At 37.0% G+C, this 16,357-nt stretch overlaps 1 protein-coding gene across 3 annotated transcripts in view; it reads left to right on the forward strand.

Moving 5' to 3' along the window:
• The window catches only part of HMG20A (high mobility group 20A), a 76,229-nt gene that overhangs the window by 28,514 nt on the left and 31,358 nt on the right, over positions 1 to 16,357 (forward strand). Inside the window, exon 2 of one of the 3 annotated variants that reach the window (XM_078079055.1) lies at positions 1,608 to 1,688. The exons of the other annotated variants lie outside the window; for them this stretch is intronic. The gene's annotated coding sequence lies outside the window, so the exon portion shown is untranslated. The remainder of the gene's footprint in view (positions 1 to 1,607; positions 1,689 to 16,357) is intronic. 3 annotated transcript variants of the gene reach the window in all.

The raw sequence follows: 16,357 nt of genomic DNA on the forward strand, positions 1-16,357 counted from the left end.
AATTAGTCTGGTTACTCCTCAATTAGAGTTACAGATAATGTGGTTTTATTTTTTTTAAAGAATTTTATTTATGTATTTATTTAAGAGAGAGCGAGCACAAGCAGGGTGTGGGGGGAGAGGGTAGGGGGAAAGGGAGAAGCAGACTCCCCACTGAGCAAGGAGCCCGATGCGGGGCTTGGTCCCAGGACCCCGAGATCATGATCTGAGCCCAAAGCAGACGGTTAACCAACTGAGCCACCCAGGCACCTGATAATGTGGGGTTTTTTTCATTATGTTCAGTTAGCCCCCATATAGTACATCATTAGTTTTTGATGTAGTGTTCAACGATTCATTAGTTGTGTATAACACCCAGTGCTCATCACAGCACATGCCCTCCTTAATACCCATCACCCAGTTACCCCATCCCCCACCCCCGTCCCTTCTGAAATCCTCAGTTTGTTTCCCTTTTTTTCACCTAAAAACAAAGGAAACAAGGGGTACCTAGGTGGCTCAATTGGTTAAGTGTCTGCCTTCAGCCCAGGTCATGATCCCAGGGTCCTGGGATCAAGCCTCAAATCGAATCGGGCTCCCTGCTCAGCGGGGAGCCTGCTTCTCCCTCTCCCTCTGCCTGCCGCTCCCCCTGCGTGTGCTCTCTCTTCTCTCTGACAAATAAATAAATAAAATCTTAAAAAAAAAAAAAAAAGGAAATGAAATGAGTAGCTTATAATAAAACAGAAAGATAACATCCAAACACTTGGTCGGAATTGCCTGGGTCGGTGAGAGCCTAGAGGTTCTGTGTATGAAGGGCAAAGCCTTATCATATTGGGTAGGGTATTTAAAGGAACAATGTTCCTAGGAAACTGTACTTCTGGAGCATTAAATATGTCAAAGTTGAATTTGGGGACCATTTGATTTACTTTCTGAAGCCCTGAGCATTGTGAAGATTTAAGATTTAAAATCAAAATATAGAAATATAATTCTGTTTTAAATTTTTTCCTTTTTAGTTGAAACTGTTCTATTAAGCACATTACAATTGTGTCTTATTTGTTTTGTGGGGAAAACTGAATTTCATTTTACTGTTCAAAGTAATGAAGACTATTACTGCTTGGCCTCCCTGCAACTAAAATGTTTTGGGGTTTTGTTTTGTTTTGTTTTTTGTCTTCAACTTTTGGCTGAAGAAAAATTCCCTGCTACCCAAAGCTCTCTGTTTTTCTTTTAGGAATTCTTCCTAGGAAGAGAATTTAATTTATCAGTTGATTAAAATGAAGAACACTTTGATGGAGTCTCTTTCCTTTTTTTTTACACTATAGTTTTTATAAATGATCTCCAATTTTCCTTCTCAAAACATGTCATCTTTTAGTATTCATCGGCTTTGAAAGGGTAGAAGGTTTCGGAGTTGTTGCCTGTAATAGAAAGGAACATTCTTTCCATCTCTTCTTTGCAGTCTTGTTTCACAGCTGCAGGTTTGAGCTGAAGAGAACAGTGTAAAATAAAAGAAAATAGAGGAGCACTGTTCTTTGAACCAATAAGGACCCTTCCCCTAGAACTGTTAACTAGTAAGTTTTTGTTTGGTTCAAAATACTAGCGACCTTTGTTTCTTCTGCTCTCTCATATATTGCTTTCCTCAGATTCTAGGCTTGAACCATTTTGTTTTAGAGCAAGAAAGGAATTCTGTCTACCTCTCTGATATGAAACTGGATTCCAAACATGTGAGTACCCTTCACTAAGTGTTCCGTCCCAGGCATTTACTTAGCTGGTATTTTCTGCTGCCTTCAGATCTCCAATGCATCTGTGAATTTATTATGATAATGAGCAGTTAGCTGGTCACTCCATCTGTTCAATTCATCTGTCTCTTCCCTGTTTTTCTCTCAGATTTAAATAAATATCTTTACACACATCAGCTACAACCTTTACATTTTTTTACTGTTTGTCCATCTGTCCCTCACTACGTCATCAACTGTAAAAGGACAAGAATTTCTTGTCAATCTTATTTAACTCTGTGTCTTCAATGCATATCATAGTTACATATAATAAACTGTGAAAGACCTTATTTTTCAGCTTTAAAACTGATTTCCAACTCATTTAAAACTCATTTCCCCTCTTGATAAACATAAAATTCCTCTATTCTAGTATACCCTCCATGAGAATCACCAAGAAGTAAGTGAAAAAATATGTGTCTTCACCAAACAAGAACATTAACTTTCTGTATTTTGTATACTTGATTGCTTTGGTTTTCCAAATGTAAAATTAGATTATAACATTGCATGTTGTTGAAAACACCTTTTTGTATATCATATGACCTCCTACCAGGAGTATGCCCGTTATGGTGTTGCTCTTCCCCACCTTCCTCCCAGCCCTCCTCCCCCCACCTCATACACATCCACCGTTTTACTGTTTCATAGTACCCAAGTGTCCCAGGAAATTGTTTGGCAAAGTACTCTATCCAGAGAAAGTAATGCCAAGTTTTATTGGATTACTTTAACTCTTAGTTCCGGTACTGGGCCAGAAGTTGTCTTACTTAGGCAGTTATCTCCTTGTTTACTAATAATAAAAGCAGTGCTTAGATAGCCTGTGTAGGAAGGGCCACTTGGGACCCACCATCCACCATGAAAAAACCAGATAGGTGGACTGTGAACTCAAAAGGCAACACCCTGCTTGTAAAATGTCAGATTCTTGCTTTGGAAGAGGTATTTTCCCTATGTTATTGCTGTGCTTTACACCCGATACGAAACACTATTTCTAGATGTTTGGGGTTTTCTTTTTTCTCATAACACATATTGTGTCCTAATGAAAACAATTCTCCATCAAGGTTCCATTGTGGGGGGGAAATTCACGTACAGTAATCAAACTGTCTAGAAGGAAATCTAAACAGTGCTCTGTTTCTTTTGATGATCTAATACTTCCATGTTTTTAAAAGAAAATATCTGACTCAAAAGTTTGCAAAACTTTTACTTCAAAAAAATCACAGACAGAGATGGAAGATTTATGTTTGTTTCTAATTCTGGCCTCTTTCCCCCACTTCTTGTTGTTTTGAGAATAGTTTCTCTAGACCAAGGACCATAAGAGACTGTAAAATTCTGTAAAGCAAACCTACGTACCGCTTGACACCAAGCATAATCTTAGTCACACAGTAAAGGTGCTCAAGAAATATTTGTTGGTGAAATATTGGTGAAACTCTACAAGCACTTGCATTAAATGAGGCTGGATTATGTCCTTTGTGACCCCAAAAAACACTGTACAATATTTAACTTCACAAAAACTGCAAGTAGTATATTGCTAGGAGAGCCCACCATTTATCACTAAACAGGTTATGAGTCTACAGTTGAAATATATGCAGGCCACAGCTTATAGATTTTAGTCCTAGTTTTTTTTTTCAGTTACTTTGAACTGAGAAATTAGTTCTACCTTCAAGTCAAGAATCTAACCACTTCTCACCACCTCCACTGCTGCCACTGTGATCCAAGCCACCATCATCTTTCAGATGGATTATTGCAGTAGATTTCCAAATGAACTCCTTGTTCCGCCCTTGACCCTCTCTACCCTTCATTCTGTTCTCAAAACAGCAGCCAGAGTGGTCCTATAAAAATGTTAGATAGCGTGTCTTATTTACTCAAAACCTCTAGTGGCTTCTCATCTCAGAGTAAGAAGCCAAAGTCCTTACTGTGACTTACAAAGCCCTATACAATGCCCTATGAGAGCCCTTATTAGCTCTCAGACCTCATCTACTGTTTTTGCCCCTATTTCTGTCCAGCCACATTTGCCTCCTTCGGGCACATTCAGTATTCTCCTTTGCACTAGGTGTTCGCCCCGCCCTGGCCGCTCTGTCCTCACAGACATGCATCGCTCTCTCCTGCATCTCCTTCAGGCCTCAGGGAAGTCTTTCCTGGCCTCTATTTAAAATTCCAGACACGGGGCGCCTGGGTGGCTCAGTTGTTAAGCGTCTGCCTTCGGCTCAGGTCATGATCCCAGGGTCCTGGGATCGAGCCCTGCATCGGGCTCCCTGCTTGGCGGGGAGCCTGCTTCTCCCTCCCCCACTCCCCCTGCTTGTGTTCCCTCTCTCGCTGTGTCTCTCTCTGTCAAATAAATAAATAAAAATAAAATAAAATAAAATTCCAGACACCCTCTTCCCTTGAACTCTTCCTCTCCTCTTTACTGGCTCTGTTTTTTTCTTAGTACTCATCACTATGTGACATTATTCATTTTACTTGTTTTTAATCTTGTTTTTTGTCTATCTGTTCCAGTGTCCTGTGAGCTGTGTGAGGGCAGGGATTTTGTCCTGTTTGATCACTACTTGTATCCCAGTACACAGGAAGTGCCTAGAATGTTAGATAATAAATATTTGTTGAGTGAATGAATCCTTTTCTTTATTGTTTAGTTCCTACAGTACCGGGACTCCTGGGTGGCTCAAGTCAGTTAAGCGTCTGCCTTCGGCTCAGATCATGATCCCAGGGTCCTGGGATCAAGTCCTGCATCGGGCTCCCTGCTGAGCAAGGAGCCTGCTTCTCCTTCTGCCTGGCGCTCCCCCGTTTGTGCCCCTGCCCCCTCTCTCTCTCTGACAAATAAATAAAATCTTTTTTAAAAATTAAAAAAAATAATTCCTACACTACCCTACCAAAATTTTTAAAAATTAATAATAGGAGCAGCTGGGTGACTCAGTCGATTAAGCGTCCAACTCTTGATTTTGGCTCAGGTCAATCTCAGGGTCTTGAGATCCAGCTCCACACTCAACCAGGGAGTCTGCTGAAGGTTCTCCCTCTCCCTCTGCTCACATTCTTTCTCTAAAAAAAATAAATCTTAAAAATGTATATATATAAATTAATAATATTTATACTTACACGAGCCTAGGCTCTGCATTTTAGGAATAGAGAGCCATATTTTCTGCACACTCCCACCTAACCCCCAGCTAGACACATACCTCATTATGCCCTTTTCTTAAAGTAACCCTAAGCTTTATATGTATATTCCAGTTATCTCCCCCATACTAACTACCCCACCCAAAGAAGTATTTAATTATCTTTTTCCTTCTCATCTACCATATCAAAACCTACAGTGAAAGAGTTCTTAACTGAATTTCACTTAACTGAACCCCAGTTAACTGCCTAATGGGATTAGCCAGTGTTCTTATTCCCTCTGTAAAACATATTGATTAATGCCTACAGCCTGCTGACTGCTTGTAGCTTAATGTTCACAGCTGGTAGACTATTCTCTAGTAAGTCTTTGTGCTTTCACCTACTCTGGTTAAATTGCATGCATATCAAAATCGGTTGTATTTATTCTTAAGCATGTTTATAACAGGACTATCTTATTATAAATTGTATAATTATAACATATTAAATATATAATATTTATGGTAATTTTTAATTAATAAACTTTATATTTTATAGTAGTTTTAGGTTCATAACAAAATCAATCAGAAAGTACAAAGAATTCCCACATATTCCCTGTCCTCACACATGCCACAATCTCCTCCACCGTCTACATCTCCAACCAACATCATACATTTGTTACAGTCAGTGAGCTTAATTGACATAATCATCACCCAAAACCCTAGTTTCCATCAGGGTTCACTCTTGGTGTTGTACCTTCTATGGGATTTGACAAATGTATGATATGTATCCACAATTGTAGTAGTGTGCAGAGTAGTTTCACGACCCTAAAAATCCTTTGTGTTCTGTCTGTTCACCCCTGCCTCCCCTCTAATCCTGGCAGTCACTCATCTTTTTACTGTTTCCATATTTTGCCTAATCTGGATGTCATATGGATGGAATCATATAGTATGTAGCCTTTTCAGATTGACATCTTTCACTTAGTAATATTCATTTAAGTTTACTCCATGTCTTTTCATGGCATGATAACTCATTTATTTTTAGCACTGAATGACAGTCCATTATCGGGATGTACTGCAGTTTGTTTATCCACTCACCAACTGAAAGACATAGTTGCGTCCAAATTTTGATGTTATGAATAAAGCTGCTGTAGACATTCATGTGCAGGTTTTTAGCAGACGTAAGTTTTCAGTTCCTTTGGGTAAATACCAAGGAACTCAATTGTTGGTAAGAATATAGTTTTTAAGAAACTACCAAACTGTCTTCCATAGTGGCTATATCATTTTTGCATTCATTCCCACCAGCAGTGAATAGAGTTGTTGTTCTAAATCCACATCGGCATTTGGTGTTATCAGTGTTATGGATTTTAACCATTTTAATAGCTATGTATTGGTATCTCGTTGTTTTATTATTTTTTTTAAGATTTTATTTATTTTTTGACAGAGACACAGCGAGAGAGGAAACACAAGCAGGGGGAGTCGGAGAGGGAGAAGCAGGCTTCCCACTGAGCAGGGAGCCTGATGTAGGGCTCAATCCTAGGACCCTGGGATCATGACCTGAGCCGAAGGCAGACACTTAATGACTAAGCCACCCAGGTGCCCCTCATTGTTGTTTTAATTTTCAATTCCTTAATGGCAGGTGATATTGAACATCTTTTCATATGGATACTTGCCATCTGTATATCTTCTTTGGTGAGGAGTCTGTTCAAGTCTTTTGCCCATTTTTTAAATGAGTTCTTTATTTCTTACTGTTAAGATTGAAGAGTTCTTTGTATATTTTTGATAACATTTTTTGTCAGATGTGGCTTCTGCAAATACTTTCTCAAAATCTGTGGCTTGTCTGCTTGTCTCCTCATTCTCTTGACATTGTCTTTTTCAGAAGAACAGTTTTTCATTATAACGAAGTCCAGTTTATCAGTTCTTTCTTTCATGGATCGTGCCTTTGTTGTTCTATCTGTCATACCCAAGGTCATCTGGATTTTCTCCTATGTTATCCTATACGAATTTTGTAGTTCTGCACTTTACATTTAGGTCTCTGATCCATTTTTTAAAAAGATTGTATTTATTTATTTGACAGAGAGAGAGAGCATAAGCAGGGGGAGTGGCAGGCAGAGGGAGAGGGAGAAGCAGGCTCTCCACTAAGCAGAGAGCCCAGGACCCTGGGATCATGACCTGAGCTGAAGGCAGACATTTAACCAACTGAGCCACCCAGGCGCCCCTCTGATCCATTTTCAGTTAATTTTCGTGAAGGGTTTAAGGTCTGTGTCTAGATTCTTTTTTTTTTCTTTCTTTCTTTTCTTTCTTTCTTTCTTTTTTTTTTTTTTTTTTTTGGCATGTCTGGTTTTTCCAGCACCATTTGTTAAGAGACAGTCTTTGCTTCATTGTATTGCCTTTGCTCCTTCGTCAGAGATGGGTTGAATGTATTTATATGGGTTTATTTCTGGGCTCTCTATTCAGTGATCTTTTACCAGTACCACGCTATCTTGATTATTGTAACTTAATAGAAAATCTTTAAGTTAGGAAATGTTGGTCTCACAACTTTGTTCTCCTTCAGTATTGAGTTGGCTATTCTCGGTCTTTTGCCTCTCCATATAAACTTTAGAATCAGCTTTTTTATATCCATGAAATAACTTGCTGGGATTTTTATTGGAATTGAGTTGAATCCATAGATCAAGCTGGGAAGAACTGGCATCTTGACAGTATTGAGTCTTCCTGTTCATTAACTTAGACTATTTCTCCACTTATTTATTACTTCTTTGATTTCTTTCATCAGGGTTATAGTTTTTCTCATATAGGACTTACAGATATTTTGTTAGATTCATACCTAAGTATTTCATTTTGGGGGATGCTAGTATAAATGGTAATATGTTTTTAATTTGAAATCCCACTTGTTCATTGCTGGTATACAGCAAAGCAGTTAACTTTTTTTTCAAGATTTTATTTATTCATTTGAGACAGAGAGATACAGAGAGAGAGCATGAGCAGGGGAAGAGGCAGAGGGAGAGGGAGAAGCAGATTCCCCACTGAGCCAGGAGCCCGATGTGGGACTGGATCCCAGGACCTGGAGATCATGACCTGGGCCGAAGGCAGACGCTTAACCATCTGAACCACCCAGGTGCCCCGCAGTTAACTTTTTAAAAAATATTTTATTTATTTATTGAGAGAGAGAGAACATGCACGAGCTGGGGGAGAGGCAGAAGGAGAGGGAAGAGCACACTCCGAGCTAAGCATGGATCCAACATGGGGCTCGATCTCACAGCACTATGATCATGACCTGAGCCAAAACCAAGAGTCAGATGCTTAACCAGTTGAGCCACCCAGGCACCCCGGAAAGTAGTTAACTTTTACATATTAACCTTGTATCCTGCAACCTTGCTATACCCGCTTATTAGTTTCAGGAGTTTTTGTTAATTTGTTCAGATTTTCTACATAGACAGCCATGTCATCTGTAAACAGAGTTATTTCTTCCTTCCCAATCTATATACTTTTTATTTCCTTTTCATGTCTTAATTACATTAGCTAAGACTTCCACTATGATGTTGGAAAGCTTTTGGGGTGGGGGGTGGACATCTTTGCCTTATCCCTGATCTTAGAGGAGAAGCTTCGAGTTTCTCACCATGAATATGATGTTAGCTCTAGGTTTCTTGTAGATGTTCTTTATCAAGTTGAAGAAGTTCTCTTCTATTCCTAGTTTGCTGAGAATTTTTAGCATGAATGGGTGTTGGATTTTATCAAATGCTTTTTCTGTATCTGATCATGTGGTGGTGGTTCTTTATCCTTTTGATGTGATGGACTGCATTAATTTTTGAATGTTGAACCAGCGTTACATACCTGGGATAAATCTCACTTGGTCATGGTGTATAATTCTTTTTATACGTAGTTTGCTTCAATTTGCTAATATTCTGTTGAGGATTTTTACCTCTATGTTCATGAGAAGTATTGGTCTATATTTTTTTGTGTTTGATGTCTTTGGTTATTAGGATAATGCTGGCCTCACAGAATGAATTAGGAAGTATTCCCTCTGCTTCTGTTCTCTGAAAGAGTTTGTAGGGGATTAGTATAGTTTCTAACTTAAATGTTTGGTAGAATTCTCCAGTAAACCCATCTGGGTCTGGTGCTTTCTAGTTTGGAAGGTTATTAATTACTGATTCAATTTATTTATTAGATATAGACCTATTCAGATAATCTATTTCTTACTTTGTGAGTTTGAGCAGATTGTATCTTTCAAAGAATTGGTCCATTTCATCTTGGTTATCAAATTTGTGGGCATAAAGTTGTCCATCATATTCCTTTATTATCCTTCTAATGTCCGTGAGATCTGTAGTAGTGTCCCCTTTTCATTTCTGACATTGATAATTTGTGTCTTTTTTATTCTTAGCCTGGCCAGAGGCTTAACAATGTTATTGATCTATTCAAAGAACCACCTTTTGGTTTTGTAGATTTTCTTGATTGATTTCCCATTTTCAATTTTACTGATTTCTGCTCTAATTTTTATTATATCTTATTTCCTGCTTACTTTGGAATTAATATGCTCTTCTTTTTCCAGTCTCCTAAAGTGGAAGCTTAGATTATTGATTTTAGATCTTTCTTCTTTTCTAGTATATGCATTCAGTGCTGTAAATTTACTTCTAAGCACTGCTTTTGCTGCATCCCACAAATTTTCACAAGTTCTATTTTCATTTTCTTTTAATTCGAAATATTTTTAAATTTCTCTTTATTTCTTCTTTGACTCATGTGTTACTTATAAGTGTGTTGTTTAATTTCCAAGTATTATAGGATTTTCCAGCCTTCTTTCTGTTACTAATTTCTGGGTTTATTTCATTGTGGTCTGAAAGTAGACATTATATGATTTCTAGTCTTTTAAATTAAGGTATGTTTTATGGCCCAGAATTTGGTCTATCTTGGTGAATGTGCCATGTTGAGAAAAATGTGTAATCTACCATTGTTAGATTAAGTAGTCCTACAGATAACAATTATATCCAGTTGATTGGTGGTACTTTTGAGTTCAACTATGACCTTACTGATTTTCTATCTTCTTGAAATGTCTATTTCTGTTAGAGGGGTGTTAAAGTCTCCAACTATAATTGTGGATTCATCTGTTTCTCCTTACACTTCTATCAGTTTTTGCTTCACATGTTTGACCCTCTGTAGTTAGACATATAAACATTAAAAATTATTATGTCTTCCTTGAGTATTGCCCCCTGGCATTATGTAATGCCCCTCTTTATTCCTGATGACTTTCTTTGCTCTGAAGTCTGCTCTGTCTGAAATTAATATAGCTACTCTTGCTTTCTTTTAATTGATGTAGTATCATTTCCCGTTCCTTCACTTTTAATGTATATGTGTCTTTATATTTAAAGTGGGTTCTTTATAGAAAACGTATAGCTGAAACTTGTGTTTCAGTCACTCTTTCACTCTAACCATCATTGTCTTTTAATTGGTGTATTTAGAACATTTACATGTAAGGTGATAATTGATATAGTTGGATTAATATTTATCATCTTTGTTACTGGTTTCTATTTGTTGACATTGTTCTTTGTTCCTTTTTTTTTTTTTTTGTCTTCTACACTTTTTCTGCCTTTGGTGGTTTTAATTAAGCATTTTATATGATTCCATTTTCTCTCTCTTCTTACCGTATCAATTCTCTTTCTATTTTTACTTTTTTAAGTTGTTGCCCTAGAGTTTGCAATATGCATTTAAAACTACTCCAAGTCCACTTTCAAATAACACTGCTACGTTCATGGGTAGTTCAAGTACCATATAATAGCAAAATACTCCTCTAATTCTTTTCTCCCATCCCTTGTATCATTACTGTCATTTATTTTACATAAGAGTGTGTGTGTGTGTGTGTGTGTGTGTGTAAGCATGCATAATCAAATACACTGTTGGTATTATTACTTTAAACAAGCTGTTATCTGTTAGATCAATTAAGAATAAGAAAAATAAACATTTTTATTTTGTCCTCAATTCTCCAGTGGTCTTCCTTTCCTTATGTGGGTCCAAGTTACCAGTATTGTTTTTTTCTTCTTTCTGAAGAACTTTTGTTTGTTTGTTTCACTTTCAAGTACTACTTTCAAGGCAGTCTACTGGAAACAAATTCCTTCAATTTTTCTTTGTCTGTGAAAGTCTATTTCTCCTTCACTTTTGTAATATGATATCACAGGGTACAGAAATCTAGGCTGTTGGGTTTTTTTTCTCTCAACGCTTCAAATATTTCATCCCCTCTCTTGATTACATACTTTCTCAGGAGAGATTGGATATAATTCTTATCTTTGCTCCTGTAGGTTAGATATTTTTAGGGGGCTGGCTTCTTTCTTACCCCTCTCCCCGCTCAGGAGATGTGAATGGATCAATTTTATCTTAATTCCAGTGTTTATTTTAACATACAGTGCTATATTAGTTTCAGGTGTACAATGTAGTGACCCAACCTTCCATACATTACTCAGTGCTCATCAAGACAAGTGCACTCCTAATCCCCTTCAACTATTTCATCCATCCCCCCACTACCTCCCCTCAAACAAACCCTCAGTTTGTTCTCCATAGTTAAGAGTCTGTCTCTTGGTTTGCCTCTCTCTCTCTTTCCTTTCCTTTGCTTGTTTGCTTTGTTTCTTAAATTCCACATGAATGAAATCATATATTTGTCTTTCTCTGACTGGCTTATTTTGCTTAGCATTATACTGTCCTGTTCCATCCATGTCATTGCAAATGGCAAGATTTCATTCTTTTTATACCTGAATAATACTCCATTGTATATATATACCACATCTTCTTTATCCATTCACCTATTGATGGACACTAGGCTACTTCCATAGTTTGGCTATTGTCAATAATGCTGCAGTAAACATAGGGGTGCATATATCCCTTCAAATTACTGTTTTCACATTCTTTGGGTTAATACTCAGTAATGTGATTATTGGATCACAGGGTAGTTCTATTTTTAACATTTAGAGGAAAGTCCATATTGTTTTCCACAGTGGCTGCACCAGTTTGCATTCCCACCAACGGTGCACAAGTGTTCTTTTTCTCCACATCCTCACCAACACTTGTTTCTTGAATTTTGTATTTTAGCTATTCTGATCGATGTCAGGTGATATCTCATTGTGGTTTTGATTTACATTTCACTGATGATGATGTTGAGCAAATTTTTATATGTCTGTTGGCCATCTGGATGTCTTTGGAGAAAGGTCTGTTCGTGTCTTCTGCTCGTGTTTCAATTAGATTATTTGGGGCTTTTGGTGTTGAGTTGTATTAGATCTTTGTATATTTTGGATACTAACCCTTTGTCAGATATGTCATTTGCAAATATCTTCTCCCATTGAATAGGTTGGTTTTGTTGATTGTTTTCTTCACTGTGCAGAAGGTTTTTATTTTGATGTAGTCCCAATAGTTTATTTTAGCTTTTGTTTCCCTTCAGGAGACATATCTAGAAGGATGTTACTATGAGCAATGTCAGAAAAATTACTGCCTGTTGTTTTCTCTTCTAGGATTTTTATGCTTTCAGGTCACATATTTAGGTCCTTAACCCATTTTGGAGTTTGTTTTTGTGTATGGTGTAAGAAAGTGGTCCAGTTTCATTCCTTTGCATGTAGTTGTCCAGTTTTCCCAAGACCATTTGTTGAAAAGACTCTTTTTCCCATTGCATATTCTTGCCTCTTTGTAGAAGATTAATTGACCATGTAATTGTGGGTTTATTTCTGGGCTTTCTATTCTGTTCCATTGATCCATGTGTCTGTTTTTGTGCCAGTACCATACTGTTTTGATAACAATAGCTTTGTAATATAACTTGAAGTCTGGAATTGTGATACCTCCAGTTTTGTTTTTGTTTTTCAAGATTGCTTTGGCTATTTGGGGTCTTTTGTGATTCTATACAAATTTTAGCATTGTTTGTTCTAGTTCTGTGAAGAATGCTGGTGGTATTTTGATAGGGATTGCATTATATGTGTAGATTGCTTTGGGTAGTATAGACATTTTAACAATATTTGTTCTTCCAATCATGAGCATGGAATGTCTTTCCATTTCTTTGTATCAACTTCAATTTCTTTCATCACCGTTTTATACTTTTCAGAGTATAGACCTTTCACCTCTTTGGTTAAGTGTATTCCTGTGTATCTTATTATTTTGGGTACAGTTGTAAATGGGATTGTTTTTCTTGATTTCTCTTCTGCTACTTCATTATTAGTGTATATAAATGCAACAGAGTTCCATATATTGATTTTGTATCCTGTGACTTCATTGAATTCATTTGTTAGTTCTGGTATTTTTGTTGTTGTTGTTGGAGTCTTTAGCATTTTCTATATATATATTATCATATCATCTGCAAATTGTAAATGTTTTACTTCTTCCTCACCAATTTGGATGACTTTTATTTCTTTCTCTTGTCTGATTGCTGTGGCCAGGACTTCCAGCACAGTGTTGAATAAAAGTGGTGAAAGTGGACATCCTTTTCTTGTTCCCAACCTTAGGAGAAAAGCTCTGTTTTTCCCAATTGAGTAAGATGTTAGGTGTGGATTTTTCATATAAGGCCTTTATTACATTGAGGTATATTCCCTGTAAACCTGCTATGTTGAGAGTTTGTATCATAAGTGGATATTGTGCTTTATCAAATGTTTTTTCTGCATCTATTGAAATGATCATATGTTTTTTATCCTTTCTCTTATTTTTCCTTAAGATTTTATTTTTAAGTAATCTCTACATCCAATGTGGGGCTCAAACTCACAATCCCAAAATCAAGAGTTACATGCTCGACCAACTGAGCCAGGCCAGGCGCTCCTATCCTTTCTCTTATTGATGCAATGTATCACATTGATTGATTTGTGAAAATTGAACCACCGTTACATCCTGGGAATAAATCCCACTTGATTGTGGTGAATGATTTTTTTTTTTTAAGATTTTATTTATTTATTTGACAGAGAGAGACAGTGAGAGAGGGAACACAAGCAGGGGGAGTGGGAGAGGGAGAAGCAGGCTTCCCGCTGAGCAGAGAGCCCGATACAGGGCTCGATCCCAGGACCCCAGGATCATGACCTGAGCCGAAGGCAGATGCTTAATGACTGAGCCACCCAGGCGCCCCAGTGGTGAATGATTTAACATATTGTTGGATTCAGTTTGCTAGTATTTTGTTCAGGATTTCTGCATGTGTGTTCATCAGAGATACTGGCCTCTAGTTTTCCTTTTTTGTGGTGTCTTTTATCTGATTTTGGTATCAGGGTAATGCTTGCCTCACAGAATGAATTTGGAAGTTTTCCTTCCTCTTCTGTTTTTTGGAAAAGTTTGAGAAGAGTAGGTATTAACTTTTCTTTAAATGTTTGATAGAATTCCCCTATGAAACTGTCTGGTCCTGGACTTTTGTTTGTTGGGAGGTTTTTTATTACTGATTCAATTTCATTCCTGATAATCAGTCTGTTTAAATTTTCTATTCCTGCTTCAGTTTTGGTAGGTCATATGTTTCTAGGAATTTATCCATTTCTTTTAAGTTTGTGTAATTTATTGGCATATAATTTGTCATAATATTCTCTTACAGTCATTTATATTTTATGTTGTTGGTTATTATTTCTCCTTTTTCATTTGTGATTTTGTTTATTTGAGTCCTCTCTTTTTTTGAGGCTGGCAGAGGTTTATCAATTTTATTGATCTTTTCAAAAAGAACCAGCTTCTGGTTTCAATGATATGTTCTATTGTCTTTTTGGTTTCTATATCATTTATTTCTGCTCTAATCTTTATTATGTCCTTCCTTCTGGTTTTAGGTTTTGTTTGTTGTTCTTTCTCTAGATCCTTTAGGTATAAGGTTAAGTTGTTTATTTGAGATTTTTCTTTCTTCTTGGGATAGGCCTGTATTGCTATAAACGTCCTTCTTAGAACTGCTTTTCCTACATTCCAAAGATTTTGGAGCATTCTGTTTTCATTTTCATTTCTCTCCATGTAATTTTTTATTTCTTCTTTGATTTCTTAGTTGACCCATTCATGATTTAGTAGCATGTTACTTAGCCTCCATTTGTGCTCTTCTAGATTTTTTCTTACGGTTGATTTCTAGTTTCATAGCATTGTGGTCAGAAAAGATGCATGGTATGACTTGGATATTTTTGAATTTGTTGAGATTTGTTTTGTGACTTAATATGTGATCTGTTCTGGAGAATATTCCATGTGTACTTCAGAAGAATTTTTATTCTGCTGTTTTCATATGGAATGTCCTAAATATATGTGTTATATCCATCTGGTCTAGTGTGCCATTCAAAGCCACTGTTTCCTTGTTGATTTTCTCTTTGGATGATCTGTCCATTGATGTAAGTGGGGTGTTGATGTCCCCTACCCTTATTATATTACTGTTGATTGGTTCCTTTATGTTTGTTATTAACTGTTTTATGTATTTGGGTACTCCCATGTTGGGTGCATAAGAATTACAATTGTTATACCTTCTTATTGGACTGTCCCCTTAATAATTATATGTATGTCCTTCTTTGTCTCTTATTACCGTCTTTGTTTTAAAGTCTATTTTGTCCCTTATCGGTATTGCTACCCCAGCTTTCTTTTGACATCCATTTGCATGATAAATGTTCCTCTGTCCCCTCATTTTCAATGTGCATGTGTCTTTAGGTCTGAAACGAGTCCCTTGTAGGCAGTGTGCAGATGGGTCTTGTTTTTTTATCCATTACGTCATCCTGTGTCTTTTGATTGGAGGAGTTAATCCATTTACACTCATAGTAATTATTGATAGATATGTATTTATTGCCATTTTGGTACTTGTTTTGTGATTGTTTTTGTAGTTCTTCCCTGATCCTTTCTTCTCTCTCTCTTTTTTTTTTTTTTTTTTTTTAAGATTTTATTTATTTGAGAGAGAAAGAATGAGAGAGAGAGAGCATGAGAGGGGGGAGGGTCAGAGGGAGAAGCAGACTCCCTGCCGAGCAGGGAGCCCGATGCGGGACTCGATCCAGGGACTCCAGGATCATGACCTGAGCCGAAGGCAGTCGCTTAACCAACTGAGCCACCCAGGCGCCCTGATCCTTTCTTCTCTTGCTCTCTTTCACAGTTGGCTGGCTTTCTTTAGTGATATACTTGGGTTTCTTTCTCTTTCTTCTTTGTGTATCTATGTTTGGTTTTTGATTTGTCATTACCATTAAGTTTTTATATAACATCTTCTGCATGTAGCAGTCTATATTAAGTTGATGGTTGCCTAAGTTTGAAACCAGTCTTTTCTCTTCCCTCCCCCATGTTTTAGTTGTATGATATCATATTTTACATTCTTTTATGAATCTTTTGAATGATTTTTACAGATATACTTATTTTTACTACTTTTGTATTTCCTACCTTTCTTATTCTTACTTACAGCTTTTCCTTTCCACTCAAAGATTCCCCTTTAACATTTCTTGTAGGGCTGATTTAGTGGTCATGAACTCCTTTAGCTTTTGTTTGTCTGAGAAAGTCTTTATCTCTCCTTCAGTTCTGAATGATAGCCTTGCTGGATAGTGTATTCTTGGCTGCAGATTTTTTCCTTTCAATATTTTGAATGTATCATGCCACTTTCTTCTGGCCTACAAAGTTTCTGCTGAAAAATCCACT

The sequence above is a fragment of the Halichoerus grypus genome, chromosome 8 (genome assembly GCF_964656455.1).
Source record: "Halichoerus grypus chromosome 8, mHalGry1.hap1.1, whole genome shotgun sequence".
NCBI lineage: Eukaryota > Metazoa > Chordata > Mammalia > Carnivora > Phocidae > Halichoerus > Halichoerus grypus.